This window comes from Scyliorhinus canicula, chromosome 9 (assembly GCF_902713615.1).
Source record: "Scyliorhinus canicula chromosome 9, sScyCan1.1, whole genome shotgun sequence".
In the NCBI taxonomy this organism is placed as follows: Eukaryota; Metazoa; Chordata; class Chondrichthyes; order Carcharhiniformes; family Scyliorhinidae; genus Scyliorhinus; species Scyliorhinus canicula.
In genome coordinates, this window is record NC_052154.1 from 147,713,012 (window position 1) to 147,727,144 (window position 14,133).

Genomic DNA, 14,133 nt, shown 5'->3' on the forward strand with positions numbered 1-14,133 from the left:
AACAGCAGCATATACTGGGGGAAACAGCAGCATATACTGGGAGAAACAGCAGCATATACAGTGAGAAACAGCAGCATATATTGGGAGAAACAGCAGCATATACAGTGAGAAACAGCAGCATAAACTGGGAGAATCAGCAGCATATACTGGGAGAAACAGCAGCATATACTGGGAGAAACAGCAGCATATACTGGGAGAATCAGCAGCATGCTCTGTGTGAAACAGCAGCATATACTGGGAGAATCAGCAGCATATACTGGGAGAAACAGCAGCATATACAGGGAGAAACAGCAGCATGTACTGTGGGAAACAGCAGCATATACTGGGAGAAACTGCTGCATATACAGTGAGAAACAGCAGCATATATTGGGAGAAACAGCAGCATATACAGTGAGAAACAGCAGCATATACTGGGAGAATCAGCAGCATATACTGGGAGAAACAGCAGCATATACTGGGAGAAACAACAGCATATACTGTGGGGAACAGCAGCATATACTGGGAGAAACAGCAGCATATACTGGGAGAATCAGCAGCATATACTGTGGGAAACAGCAGCATGTGCTGGGGGAAACAGCAGCATATACTGGGAGAAACAGCAGCATATACTGGGAGAAACAGCAGCATATACTGGGAGAAACAGCAGCATATACTGGGAGAAACAGCAGCATATACTGGGGGAAACAGCAGCATATACTGGGAGAAACCGCAGCATATACTGGGAGAAACAGCAGCATATACTGGGAGAAACAGCAGCATATACTGGGAGAAACAGCAGCATATACTGGGAGAAACAGCAGCATATACTGTGAGAAACAGCAGCATATACTGGGAGAAACAGCAGCATATACTGGGAGAAACAGCAGCATATACTGGGAGAAACAGCAGCATATACTGTGGGAAACAGCAACATGTACTGGGAGAAACAGTAGCATATACAGTGAGAAACAGCAGCATATACTGTGTGAAACAGCAGCATACACTGGGAGAAACAGCAGCATATACTGTGGGAAACAGCAGCATATACTGGGAGAAACAGCAGCATATACTGGGAGAAACAGCAGCAGAAACTGGGAGAAACAGCAGCATGTACTGTGGGAAACAGCAGCATATACTGGGAGAAACTGCTGCATATACAGTGAGAAACAGCAGCATATATTGGGAGAAACAGCAGCATATACAGTGAGAAACAGCAGCATATACTGGGAGAAACAGCAGCATATACTGGGAGAAACAGCAGCATGTACAGTGGGAAACAGCAGCATATACTGGGGGAAACAGCAGCATATACTGGGAGAAACAGCAGCTTTACTGTGGGAAACAGCAGCATATACTGGGAGAAACAGTAGCATATACTGGGAGAAACAGCAGCACATACTGTGGGAAACAGCAGCATATACTGGGGGAAACAGCAGCATATACTGGGAGAAACAGTAGCATATACTGGGAGAAACAGCAGCATATACTGGGAGAAACAGCAGCATATACTGGGAGAAACAGCAGCATATACTGGGAGAAACAGCAGCATATACTGTGGGAAACAGCAGCATATACTGGGAGAAACAGCAGCATATACTGGGGGAAACAGCAGCATATACTGGGAGAAACAGCAGCATATACAGTGAGAAACAGCAGCATATATTGGGAGAAACAGCAGCATATACAGTGAGAAACAGCAGCATATATTGGGAGAAACAGCAGCATATACAGTGAGAAACAGCAGAATATACTGGGAGAATCAGCAGCATATACTGGGAGAAACAGCAGCATATACTGGGAGAAACAGCAGCATATACTGGGAGAAACAGCAGCATATACTGGGAGAATCAGCAGCATATACTGTGTTAAACAGCAGCATATACTGGGAGAATCAGCAGCATATACTGGGAGAAACAACAGCATATACTGTGGGGAACAGCAGCATATACTGGGAGAAACAGCAGCATATACTGGGAGAAACAGCAGCATGTACTGTGGGAAACAGCAGCATTTACTGGGAGAAACAGTAGCATATACTGGGAGAAACAGCAGCATATACTGTGGGAATCAGCAGCATATACTGGGGGAAACAGCAGCATATACTGGGAGAAACAGCAGCATATACAGTGAGAAACAGCAGCATATACTGGGAGAAACAGCAGCATATACTGGGAGAAACAGCAGCATATACTGTGGGAAACAGCAGCATATACTGTGGGAAACAGCAGCATATACTGGGGGAAACAGCAGCATATACTGGGGGAAACAGCAGCATATACTGGGAGAAACAGCAGCATATACAGTGAGAAACAGCAGCATATATTGGGAGAAACAGCAGCATATACAGTGAGAAACAGCAGCATATACTGGGAGAATCAGCAGCATATACTGGGAGAAACAGCAGCATGTACTGTGGGAAACAGCAGCATATACTGGGAGAAATAGCAGCATATTCTGGGGGAAACAGCAGCATATACAGGGAGAAACAGCAGCATATACTGGGAGAAACAGCAGCATATACTGTGGGAAACAGCAGTATATACTGGGGGAAACAGCAGCATATACTGGGGGAAACAGCAGCATATACTGGGGGAAACAGCAGCATATACTGGGAGAAACAGCAGCATATACAGTGAGAAACAGCAGCATATATTGGGAGAAACAGCAGCATATACAGTGAGAAACAGCAGCATATACTGGGAGAATCAGCAGCATATACTGGGAGAAACAGCAGCATGTACTGTGGGAAACAGCAGCATATACTGGGGGAAACAGCAGCATATTCTGGGGGAAACAGCAGCATATACAGGGAGAAACAGCAGCATATACAGTGAGAAACAGCAGCATATATTGGGAGAAACAGCAGCATATACTGGGAGAATCAGCAGCATATACTGGGAGAAACAGCAGCATATACTGGGAGAAACAGCAGCATATACTGTGGGAAACAGCAGCATATACTGTGGGAAACAGCAGCATATACTGGGGGAAACAGCAGCATATACTGGGGGAAACAGCAGCATATACTGGGAGAAACAGCAGCATATACAGTGAGAAACAGCAGCATATATTGGGAGAAACAGCAGCATATACAGTGAGAAACAGCAGCATATACTGGGAGAATCAGCAGCATATACTGGGAGAAACAGCAGCATGTACTGTGGGAAACAGCAGCATATACTGGGAGAAATAGCAGCATATTCTGGGGGAAACAGCAGCATATACAGGGAGAAACAGCAGCATATACAGTGAGAAACAGCAGCATATATTGGGAGAAACAGCAGCATATACTGGGAGAATCAGCAGCATATACTGGGAGAAACAGCAGCATATACTGGGAGAAACAGCAGCATATACTGGGAGAATCAGCAGCATATACTGTGTGAAACAGCAGCATATACTGGGAGAATCAGCAGCATATACTGGGAGAAACAGCAGCATATACTGGGAGAAACAGCAGCATGTACTGTGGGAAACAGCAGCATATACTGGGAGAAACTGCTGCATATACAGTGAGAAACAGCAGCATATATTGGGAGAAACAGCAGCATATACAGTGAGAAACAGCAGCATATACTGGGAGAATCAGCAGCATATACTGGGAGAAACAACAGCATATACTGTGGGGAACAGCAGCATATACTGGGAGAAACAGCAGCATATACTGGGAGAATCAGCAGCATATACTGTGGGAAACAGCAGCATGTGCTGGGGGAAACAGCAGCATATACTGGGAGAAACAGCAGCATATACTGGCAGAAACAGCAGCATATACTGGGAGAAACAGCAGCATATACTGGGAGAAACAGCAGCATATACTGGGGGAAACAGCAGCATATACTGGGAGAAACCGCAGCATATACTGGGAGAAACAGCAGCATATACTGGGAGAAACAGCAGCATATACTGGGAGAAACAGCAGCATATACTGGGAGAAACAGCAGCATATACTGTGGGAAACAGCAACATGTACTGGGAGAAACAGTAGCATATACAGTGAGAAACAGCAGCATATACTGTGTGAAACAGCAGCATACACTGGGAGAAACAGCAGCATATACTGTGGGAAACAGCAGCATATACAGTGAGAAACAGCAGCATATATTGGGAGAAACAGCAGCATATACAGTGAGAAACAGCAGCATATACTGGGAGAATCAGCAGCATATACTGGGAGAAACAGCAGCATATACTGGGAGAAACAGCAGCATATACTGGGAGAAACAGCAGCAGAAACTGGGAGAATCAGCAGCATATACTGTGTGAAACAGCAGCATATACTGGGAGAATCAGCAGCATATACTGGGAGAAATAGCAGCATATACTGGGAGAAACAGCAGCATGTACTGTCGGAAACAGCAGCATATACTGGGAGAAACTGCTGCATATACAGTGAGAAACAGCAGCATATATTGGGAGAAACAGCAGCATATACAGTGAGAAACAGCAGCATATACTGGGAGAAACAGCAGCATATACTGGGAGAAACAGCAGCATGTACAGTGGGAAACAGCAGCATATACTGGGGGAAACAGCAGCATATACTGGGAGAAACAGCAGCTTTACTGTGGGAAACAGCAGCATATACTGGGAGAAACAGTAGCATATACTGGGAGAAACAGCAGCACATACTGTGGGAAACAGCAGCATATACTGGGGGAAACAGCAGCATATACTGGGAGAAACAGTAGCATATACTGGGAGAAACAGCAGCATATACTGGGAGAAACAGCAGCATATACTGGGAGAAACAGCAGCATATACTGGGAGAAACAGCAGCATATACTGTGGGAAACAGCAGCATATACTGGGAGAAACAGCAGCATATACTGGGGAGAAACAGCAGCATATACTGGGAGAAACAGCAGCATATACAGTGAGAAACAGCAGCATATATTGGGAGAAACAGCAGCATATACAGTGAGAAACAGCAGCATATATTGGGAGAAACAGCAGCATATACAGTGAGAAACAGCAGAATATACTGGGAGAATCAGCAGCATATACTGGGAGAAACAGCAGCATATACTGGGAGAAACAGCAGCATATACTGGGAGAAACAGCAGCATATACTGGGAGAATCAGCAGCATATACTGTGTTAAACAGCAGCATATACTGGGAGAATCAGCAGCATATACTGGGAGAAACAACAGCATATACTGTGGGGAACAGCAGCATATACTGGGAGAAACAGCAGCATATACTGGGAGAAACAGCAGCATGTACTGTGGGAAACAGCAGCATTTACTGGGAGAAACAGTAGCATATACTGGGAGAAACAGCAGCATATACTGTGGGAATCAGCAGCATATACTGGGGGAAACAGCAGCATATACTGGGAGAAATAGCAGCATATACTGGGAGAAACAGCAGCATATACTGGGAGAAACAGCAGCATATACTGGGAGAAACAGCAGCATATACTGTGGGAAACAGCAGCATATACTGGGGGAAACAGCAGCATATACTGGGGGAAACAGCAGCATATACTGGGGGAAACAGCAGCATATACTGGGAGAAACAGCAGCATATACAGTGAGAAACAGCAGCATATATTGGGAGAAACAGCAGCATATACAGTGAGAAACAGCAGCATATACTGGGAGAATCAGCAGCATATACTGGGAGAAACAGCAGCATGTACTGTGGGAAACAGCAGCATATACTGGGAGAAATAGCAGCATATTCTGGGGGAAACAGCAGCATATACAGGGAGAAACAGCAGCATATACTGGGAGAAACAGCAGCATATACTGTGGGAAACAGCAGCATATACTGGGGGAAACAGCAGCATATACTGGGGAAACAGCAGCATATACTGGGAGAAACAGCAGCATATACTGGGAGAAACAGCAGCATATACTGGGAGAAACAGCAGCATATACTGGGGAAACAGCACCATATACTGGGGGAAACAGCAGCATATACAGGGAGAAACAGCAGCATATACAGTGAGAAACAGCAGCATATACTGGGAGAATCAGCAGCATATACTGGGAGAAACAGCAGCATATACTGGGAGAAACAGCAGCATATACTGGGAGAAATCAGCAGCATATACTGTGTGAAACAGCAGCATATACTGGGAGAATCAGCAGCATATACTGGGAGAAACAGCAGCATATACTGGGAGAAACAGCAGCATGTACTGTGGGAAACAGCAGCATATACTGGGAGAAACTGCTGCATATACAGTGAGAAACAGCAGCATATATTGGGAGAAACAGCAGCATATACAGTGAGAAACAGCAGCATATACTGGGAGAAATCAGCAGCATATACTGGGAGAAACAGCAGCATATACTGGGAGAAACAACAGCATATACTGTGGGGAACAGCAGCATATACTGGGAGAAACAGCAGCATATACTGGGAGAAACAGCAGCATATACTGGGAGAAACAGCAGCATATACTGGGAGAAACAGCAGCATATACTGTGGGAAACAGCAGCATATACTGGGAGAAACAGCAGCATATACTGGGAGAAACAGCAGCATATACTGGGAGAAACAGCAGCATATACTGGGAGAAACAGCAGCATATACTGGGAGAAACAGCAGCATATACTGTGGGAAACAGCAACATGTACTGGGAGAAACAGTAGCATATACAGTGAGAAACAGCAGCATATACTGTGTGAAACAGCAGCATACACTGGGAGAAACAGCAGCATATACTGTGGGAAACAGCAAAATATACTGGGAGAAACAGTAGCATATACAGTGCGAAACAGCAGCATATACTGTGTGAAACAGCAGCATACACTGGGAGAAACAGCAGCATATACTGTGTGAAACAGCAGCATATACTGTGGGAAACAGCAACATATACTGGGAGAAACAGCAGGATATACTGTGTGAAACAGCAGCATACACTGGGAGAAACAGCAGCATATACTGTGGGAAACAGCAGCATACACTGGGAGAAACAGCAGCATATACTGGGAGAAACAGCAGTATATCCTGTGTGAAACAGCAGCATATACTGTGGGAAACAGCAGCATATACTGGGGGAAACAGCAGCATATACTGGGAGAAACAGCAGCATGTACTGGGGGAAACAGCAGCATATACTGGGAGAAACAGTAGCATATACTGGGAGAAACAGCAGCATATACTGGGAGAAACAGCAGCATATACTGGGAGAAACAGCAGCATAATCTGTGGGAAACAGCAGCATATACTGTGGGAAACAGCAGAATATAGTGGGAGAAACAGCAGCATATACTGTGGGAAACAGCAGCATATACTGGGAGAAACAGCAGCATATACTGGGAGAAACAGCAGCATATACTGGGAGAAACAGCAGCATATACTGTGGGAAACAGCAGCATATACTGTGGGAAACAGCAGCATATACTGTGGGAAACAGCAGCATATACTGTGGGGAACAGCAGCATATACTGTGGGAAACAGCAGAATATAGTGGGAGAAACAGCAGCATATACTGTGGGGAACAGCAGTATATAGTGGGAGAACAGCATATACTGGGAGAAACAGCTCCCAGATAGTTGAGTGTCATTTCCAGACTTCTTGTCACTGTCACCCTGTCACTTCCTGTTTTCAGTCTTTCGCATTTCTGCAGTTGGACTAACTGCTGTTTTTTCACAAAACTGGAATCAGGTGTGAAAGGAATGACTTGTCAAACAAAATTTACTTCAGATTGGAGATTATCTCAGCAATGTCAGGGAGGAATTGGAGCTTTTTGAAACATAAACACCAGTGAATTATGTTGGTTTTATTTTTTGTCAACTGCTGGCCCTCTCAGTGCATTTTCTGTTCATATGGTATTGTATGAGATAAACTCTGACTCTATCTGATCGCTCAGGTGGGTATGTAAGGACCCACAGCACTATTTCAAATAAGAGTGGGGGAGTTTGCCCCTGTGTCCTGGCCCGGTATTAATCCCTCAATCAACATCGCCACGTTAAAAAAAAATTATCTTCTCATTTCTGTATATGGGATCTTGCTGTGAACTGAATGCCTGCCACTTTTCTCTATGTTAAAGGGTGCATTTCAAAGTAACTCTATTGATTGTAACATCATTGAGATTGCTTGGTGACAGAGACCTCTCCATTTGGATCTGTCCAGGATTGTGTGTTCCCCCCCCCCCCCCAACCATACAGTGAAGTCGAACTTGCAAGCTCTGGGATTGGCTTTCAGAATATCTTTGGACCTAAGTTTGGGACGTCCTATGATGTGGGTTCCCATGCTCAGCTGGCTGGAGTACACTGCCTTTGGTATGTGGGAATCCTCCATGCCAACCTGGAGATGCTGAGCCCTGACAAGCATGCTGTCAATGCCAGGTATGCAGCATCTTGCAAGAACTTTGGCGTTAGGTAGAATAAATATATTGAAAGGAGAAGCTAGATCAACTCACAAAGGGGAAAGGAATAGGAAGATGTAGAATAGAATCGTTACAGTGCAGAAGGAGGCCATTTGAGACCGATCCTCTCAAAGAACACCCGACCTAGGCCCACATTCCACTATAATAACCCCACCTAAGCTTTTGGACACTAAAGGGCAATTTAGCATGGTCAATCCACCTATCCTGCTCTTCTTTGGACTGTGGGAGGACACCAGAGCACCCGGAAGAAACCCACACAGACGTGGGGAGAACGTGCAAACTCCACACAGACAGGGAGCCAAGGCCGGAATCAACACTGGTCCCTGGTGCTGTGAGGTAGCAGTGCTAACCAGTGTGCCATCCTGCTGCCTTTAATGATAATAGGGTGAGATGAAGTGGGGTGGGAGAAGGTTCATGTGGAACATAAACATTGGAAATGTCGTGTTAGGCTGAATGTTCTGTTTCTGTGTTGTACCTTCTATGTAATTCTATAGCAAACATTCCATTATGATGCTACGTCAGTTCATTTTTGCAGCAGATCCACAGAATGCCCAGAAAAGCAGTGATTCCATCGCTGGGTTTCAGAACTGGAGGATCTACAGTTGACTAATGGGCTGGATTCTCCCAAAATGGGGCTATGTCCCCAGGACGGTGTAAAGAACGCAAGTGTTGTACTCCCGAGTTCCCTAGAAAAAAAACAACCCAATTCACTTACCTTCAGGGGACTAGCAGGGACCTGGAGTGCTTCAGGCAGCTTTGGCTGCATATACGGACCCCTGCATTTCCAATTCCGAGTCCACACATGCGCATGGCGGACTCGGACCAACACCAACAAACTAGGCCCCCCTGATCGGCCGCACGCCCGAGGATCCTTCTGGCCTGATCTCTGCCCCGGCCACCCATAAGGCACCCGCCCACGGCGCTCCATCCCCTTCCCCCCTCCCCCCCCTCCCCCCCCCCCCCCCCCCCCCCCCCCACCCCCACAAGCGCCACACGAGGTTCCCGACTGGCCATAAGTGGTTAGAATCACGCCGTCAGTAACTCGGCCTGTTGGGAGCGGAGTATCGCTGGGTGGGCCTGGGGCAATGGCCCCCCATTGCCACGGTGTAACTCGCAGATGGGCGGATATTCGGGGCCCGGAGAATCGCCGGAGCGGCACCAGGCCTGATTCCGTCATAAATTCTGATTCTCCCCCCCCGCGCCAAACACGATTTTGGCATGGGGTTGCGGAGAATCCAGCCCTGTCTTCTCAGTCCAGCAGTTGTAAGAGAAATGACATCCAAAAAGGAGACCATTATATATTGCTTTGGCATTCAACCGTGTGAACTGAGGCAGTCTATTGAAGGTGCAGGTGAAAATTGGCTGCCCGCCAAACTGCGTTACGTGATCTCCTCTTTCCATAACAATACATGGGTGAGATCAGCTATGATGGGGCAAAATCCAAACTCTTTGAGATCTTCAGTGAGATCAAACAGGGTTGTGTCCTGTTATCAATATTCATTGCTATATTCTTCTCCTTGCTGAGGTCTTTTGCCTTCAGGTCTGCTACTAGCGAGAGGGTGATTACCTACGTACCAGAACTGTGAGAAAGCTGTTCAGCTTTGCTCACCTGAGATCAAAGAAAAAGATGTGCCAAGTTCTCACCAGAGACTTTCTCTACATTGATGATGTCGCTCCAGCAGTTCATGCTGAGGAACACCTTCAACAGCAAATGGACTGATTCTCCCAGAACTGTAAAGTTTTTGGTTTGACCAACAGCATCAGGAAGACAAATGTCATGGTCCAGTATTTTGCCATACCCCCATCTATCTGCATTGACAATGTGACATGGGACGTTGTCAATAGCTTCACATACCTGGGCTTCACAATCACCAGCAATCTGTCACTTGATGCCAAAATCAACATAAACATCACAAAATCTGGAGCTGTTATTTCAAAGCTTGAATAAGAGAGTGTGGAACAACAGCAACAATATACAGAAGTCACACCGCCAGTCTACCTAGTCTGTGTCCTCAATGCACTTCTCTACTGTGGTGTGACCAGGGTAATATATGCTCGGCAGGAGAAAATGTCGAACATTTTCCACCTTCACTGTCTCAGATATATCCTTGGCACCTCTTAGAGGGACAAGTTCACTAACTCCGAGGTCCTAGAGTGTGCTTATTCCATCAGTATTATGGAGCTGGCCACTGAATGATAACTTCCTGGCTGTTCATACATCTGCACAAAGACATGATAGACATCTGAAAGTGAGATATGAAGATGGCAGACATTGACACTAACAACAGGGAGGCAGTCACTGACAGCCAAAAGGTCTGAAGGTTAAATGTTTGGAAGGGCATTGGAAGAGGCAAACAGATTGGATCCAAAATCGGCTGAGAGGCGGGAAGCAGAGGGGTGATGATTGAGGGATGTTTCAGTGACTGGAAGTCTGTTTCCAGTGGCGTTCTTCAGGACTTAGTTATGGGGCCTTTGCTATTTGTGGTGTACATTAATGATTTGGACTTAAACGTAGAGCATATGATCAAGATGTTTGCGGATGACATGAAAATTGGTAGAGTGGCAAACAATGGGGTGGATAGACATAGACTGCAGGAGGATATCAGTGGACTGGCCAGGTGGGCAGAGCTGTGGAAAATGGAATTCAACATAGAAACGTGTTAGGTAATGCACCTGGGGAGGGCTAACAAGGCAAAGGATTAGACTATGAATTGTAGGATCGTGAAAGGTATTGATGATCACAGGGACCTTGGCGTGCATATCCACAGATCCCTGAAGGTGGCAGGATTAGTAGATAAGGTGGTTAAGAAGGCATGTGGTCATCAATAATTATCTCCCAGTTTTCTGTGTCAATGTCCACCATCTTCAGAATGGAGGCATCCTTGTAATGAAGACATGGGCACCCAAGAGGCTATGATCCTGTTGCCAGATTACCATGCTGTAGGTCTTTGGTCTCAGAAGGTGCACAATATTGACAAATAGAGAAAGGGTGCCCAGACAATTGACCTTGGAATCTTTCAAAGAAGCTGAAAGAAACTCGCTATGAACGAATTGTGTGGGCCATCACAAAAATCAACTATTGATAGAATATTTGATTACAAATAAAAATTAACCAGTCAAAATAAAAAAGCAGCAAGCACAGCATCAGGAGGGACCTTTGAGTGATGATGCAGCAATGGCATTCAAGGTGGTAGAGCCACCTGGCTTCCCTCATTGTAAATAAACAAACAACAAATTAGTCCAATGTGAGGGAAGAAGTGAAGTCAGGATTATTTGACACAAAGCTTGACTGCTGTGAGAAAGGTAAGGTTAAATTATCACTCCAGGGGCTGGTGGACTATACAGTTTTCAATAGTACCTCAGGCAAAAGGTATTATTTTGCAGTAAATGTCTGATAATATGACAGAAATTATTCCTAGTCAGATGTCTAGCATTTTTATTATTTCACTTTGTCTTCCAACCATTCTTTTGAAGCTTCCAACTGTGATGTGCCTCTGGACACTTTACCACCTTAAAGATTCTGAATAAATGTTAGTTTTGTTGTGACTGTAACTTAACCACTGGCTGCAGCCCCATTGGAGCATAGAGTGTAACAGCAGCGAAAGAGAATATTTGACTGAAAAGTGGACCTGCTCTCTGTTCTCCCTAAGGGCAGTGTATCTTGATCTCTCCAAGTGTCCTGAAAACACGCAATTACCCACAGTAGCCTGTAGGTTGGGACTAATCAATGCTCTCACATTCTGTGGAGTGGAACTTGTTGAAAGAAAACTAAAACTGGTAGTCTGATATCTGAAAAGAAAGAACTTTCATTTATATAGCGCCTTTCACAATCTCAGGATGTTTTCACATCCGATGAAGTATTTTCCCATTCTAGGCATTGTTCTATTATAGGAAACGTGGAACCAGTTTTACTTAAAAAGGTTCCACTAAAAATAATATGATAATGACAAGATCATTGGTTTGTTACGATCCCCAGTTCAAATCCCACTATGGCAGCTCGTGAAATTAATAGAATCTGGAATCGTAAGCTAGTCTTAATAATAAAAAGTAAAGTTGCCATAATTCATAAATTCACAAGATATAGGAACAGAATTAGGCCACTTGGCCCATCGGATCTGCTCCGCCATTCGATCATGGCAGATCTCATCCTGGCTATAACTCCACTGTCCTACCCATTTTTCATAACCCTTCAACCTATTGCCAATTAAAAAGCTGTCTGACCCCTCCTTAGCATCACTGCACTCTGGGGTAGTGAATTCCACAGATTCACAATCCTTTGGGAGAAGTAGCTTCTCATCAACTCTGTTTTAAATTTGTTACCTCTTATCCTGCGACTATGACCTCTCGTTCTAGGCAAGGGGAAGCATCTGCTCCACGCCTACTTTATCCATTCCTTTTATCATCTTGTATCAATTTGATCTCCCCTCATTTTTCGAAACTCTAGAGAGCATAGTCCTAAACTGTTCAATCTTGCTTCATACGACAAACCCCTCATCTCTGGAATCAATCGAGTGAACCTCCTCTTAACTGCCTCCAATGCCACTATATCTTTGCTCAAATAAGGGGACAGAAACTGTACACAATACTCCAGGCGTGGTCTTACCAATGCCTTGTATAGATGCAACACTTCCTTACCTTTATATTCTATTCCTTTAGCTATAAATGCTAACATTCCAATCGCTTTATCTTCTGTACCTGCATGCTAGTTTTTTGTAACTCATGAATGAGGATCCCCAGATCCCTCTGCCATTACGCAGATGACCACAGGCTGCTTTCCCCTTTGAGGAGGAGAGCAGACTGCTGGTGTTTTAACCTGAGGGTCACCACACCTCAGGCAAGGGGTAAGGTTGAGAAGGCGGGGCAGCACGGTAACAAAGTGGTTAGTACAGTTTCTTCACAGCTCCAGGGTCCCAAGTTCGATTCCCAGCTTGGGTCACTGTCTGTGAGGAGTCTGCACATTCTCCCCGTGTCTGTGTGGGTTTCCTCCGGGTGCTCCGGTTTCCTCCCACAGTCCAAAGATGTGCAGGTTAGGTGGATTGGCCATGATAAATTGCTCTAAAAAGGTTAGGTGGGGTTACTGGCATAGGGTGGAAGCGTGGGCTTAAGTAGGGTGCACTTTCCCAGAGCCGGTGCAGACTCAATGGGCCGAATGGTCTCCTTCCGCACGGTAAATTCTATGACTCATGAATAACCTCGGCTGGTACGGGAATTGAACCCACGCTATTGGCCTCGTTCGGCATCACGAGCCAGCTGTCCAGCTAACTGATATAAACCAGGCCCCCGTTGACCAAGAAACTATCATTATAAAAGTAACTTACTGCAGATGCTGGAATCTGAAGCCAGCACAAAAAATGCTGGAAATCCTCAGCAGGTCTGGCAGCATCTGCAGAGAGAGAACAGAGCCAACATTTCAAGTCTGGATGACTCTTCGTCAGAGCGAGTCATTCAGACTCGAAATGTTTACGATGAAACTATCATTGATTGTTGTGAAAACACATCTGCATTACTGATGTTATTTGGGGGAAGGAAATCTGCTGTCCTTTTCTGGCCCACATATGACTCCAGAGCCACAGAAATGTGGTTGACTCTATATCACATGGACAGCAGCTGTTCAAGAGGGTAGCTCACCACCACCTTTTCAAAGGAAATTAGGGATGGACAATAAATGTTATCCATGTCAGTGATGTTGTGTTATGTAATTTGGAATAACACAAGCTGCCACTTGATGCAGTTTTGAGTAAAAGATGCTCCAGACTTTGAAGTGAGTTCAGTGTGTTTTATTAAACCATTAGCACAGTTCTCAATG